Source organism: Penaeus chinensis, chromosome 11 (genome assembly GCF_019202785.1).
Source record: "Penaeus chinensis breed Huanghai No. 1 chromosome 11, ASM1920278v2, whole genome shotgun sequence".
Lineage (NCBI taxonomy): Eukaryota > Metazoa > Arthropoda > Malacostraca > Decapoda > Penaeidae > Penaeus > Penaeus chinensis.
The window spans coordinates 24,462,615-24,465,114 of NC_061829.1; the positions used below are offsets into that span (position 1 = coordinate 24,462,615).

A 2,500-nucleotide genomic window follows, 5' to 3' on the forward strand; every position below is an offset into this window, starting at 1 on the left:
ACCTTGTTTTTGTTTTGTTTTTTCCTTCCGCCTTTTTCACGCCCTTCTTGACATTCTTTACTTCTTCCTCTACTTTCCCTTTATTTAATTATTTTTTGCTTCCGGTATTTTCTCTGACTACTTGTTCTGACTTATTTTAAAAAGGCTTGTAGTATTTTGATGTGATGACTGTGTATATATTTTGTATGGATGAACGTTTTTATTTGAGTGTGTTTTTTTTTTTTTTTTTTTTTTTTTTTTTTTTTTTTTTGTGTGTGTGTGCATATGCTCGTGCAAGGATGGATAACTATATTCATAAGTCTATACTTTACCTGTCTCTCCATCCTTTTGTTTAGTTCTACGTGCATTGCAGACCCACCTAACTGACAGAACGTCGGCAGTCTCAGCATTGAAGCTCAAGTACCAGTGTAAATACCAGTAGACTATAAAATATGCCAAAAGAGAGTAAGCCGCTTAACTGAACATACCCGTGACGCCGTGATTAGATGGCCGCCTTTCCATCCCGTTTTTATAGGTGACTTAGACGGACCCTTCGCGAGGACATGGTCTGCACGGACTTATATGGAAATGTCTTGTGTTCTGTCACGCGTTGGGGTGTACAGTAGGGAAACGTGTCACGTATTGCGCAGGAGGTATGTGTCAAGTGCAAGTCTTTGTTCGTGTGTGAGTGTTATTTTGTGTGTGTGTGTGCTTCTATGTGCGTGTGTGTGTGGAAATGTACAAATGCAATACTACCTTAATAAGTGGTTTTACAGTTAGAAAATGCATACACCACAATTGTTTGAACGGATGAATAACTCAATGAATATTTACACACACGAACAAATAAAAAAAGCTATAAATGAAAATAATTCCCTGGAAAAAAAATATATATATATACCTGTACACACTATTCGAAACCAAAAGATGTTTGTTTTAGTTTCCCATACAAAGGAATCTCTAAAGACCACAAACGGTACCCGGGCGTGACACTCATAATAAATGTTGGATTCAGAACAAGGAAACGGCAGTCAGAGGCATTTACTAGTGTCACAACGGACTAGTTTCTGGAGACATCTGAAGGGACCGCTGAAGACGCTGAGAGTGAGTGTTGTGTTATCATTTTTTTGTTTGTTTATTTGTTCTGTTTTGTTGATTTTTTTTTTTTTTTGCTATGTTTGAGTTGCGCTGTATTTGTTTGCTTGTTTTTTTCTTTTTTGAGTATTGTTCTTTTCCTTTACTTGCTGTATTTATTATAAGGTTTTTATCTCCTTTCAAGATATTCTCAAAAAGAAGGGAATTATTTCTTCTCCGTTACAGATTTTTTATGTATTAGCCATGTTTTTTTTTATGAACCTTACAATTACTCTCTCTCTCATTCATTCTTTTTCTTTCTCTTTCTCTTTCTCTTTCTCTTTCTCTTTCTCTTTCTCTCTCTCTCTCTCTCTCTCTCTCTCTCTCTCTCTCTCTCTCTCTCTCTCTCTCTCTCTCTCTCTCTCTCTCTCTCTCTCTCTCTCTCTCTCTCTCTCTCTCTCTCTTTCTCTACACACACACACACACACACACACACACACACACACACACACACACACACACATATATATATATATATATATATATATATATATATATAAATATATATGTATGCATGTATATATACATATATATATATGTATATATACATATATATATATATATATATATATTATAGCGAGAGAGAGAGAGAGAGAGAGAGAGAGAGAGAGAGAGAGAGAGAGAGAGAGAAAGAGAAAGAGAAAGAGAGAGAGAAAGAGAGAGAGAGCACCTTTTCCTAGTTATATAATACTATGACTATCAGGAGTTAATAATCATGTCAAAAATCATCTTCGAAACGTGCAAGAACCCCAGAGAAGCGATACTGTCTGAGTTGTGTATTGCAAGATAAGAGAACCTAACAGCATTTCCGTGTGTGGAATTTAAGAAGATATAACTGAAGTATTGCATAAACATTTATGGGAGCCAAAACTTTCCACATACCGTTTCCGGTTCTAGTGATATTCAAATTACTAATAAAGATATAAGGAAAAAATGTTTTTCGCTCTCCTCTCAACCTGGCAATGGTTCGTTCCCATTGGTCAAAAATTATGACGTAGTTGTGCCCTGATTGGCCGCTCGGCACGTGTTCCCTCGGCATCTTAGCAGATGTCAGACTCACATTTTGAATTTCATTTATACTGCATTGATAACCCGATGATTTATATTATTCGATGATCTGGCCGTTTTTGCGAAGGTAATACGGATGCGTAAGCACAACGTAACGTGACTTTCAGACCATGAGCGAACCTCCGCACAAGAGTTTAGTAATGCGCATCGGCAACTCGCGTCAACTCAAGACGTCTGAAAAGAGCAAGTGGGTCTCCCCGAATTCAGTCATACTCCAGCATCAGCAGTGTTAACGTCCCTATGATCCTACAATGACATCCCTACATCGACAGCTTCAGGAGAGCTAGAGAGATCCATTTCCGGGACTCTTTAACATAGC

General features: G+C 37.4%; 1 protein-coding gene across 2 annotated transcripts in view; it reads left to right on the plus strand.

Annotated features, from left to right (window-relative positions):
- Positions 1 to 2,408: 2,408 nt before the first annotated feature.
- The window catches only part of LOC125030651 (protein escargot-like), a 4,441-nt gene continuing 4,349 nt past the window's right edge, over positions 2,409 to 2,500 (plus strand). For both annotated transcript variants that reach the window (XM_047620832.1, XM_047620833.1), the window contains exon 1: positions 2,409 to 2,500. This exon is cut by the window's right edge and continues 159 nt beyond it. The gene's annotated coding sequence lies outside the window, so the exon portion shown is untranslated.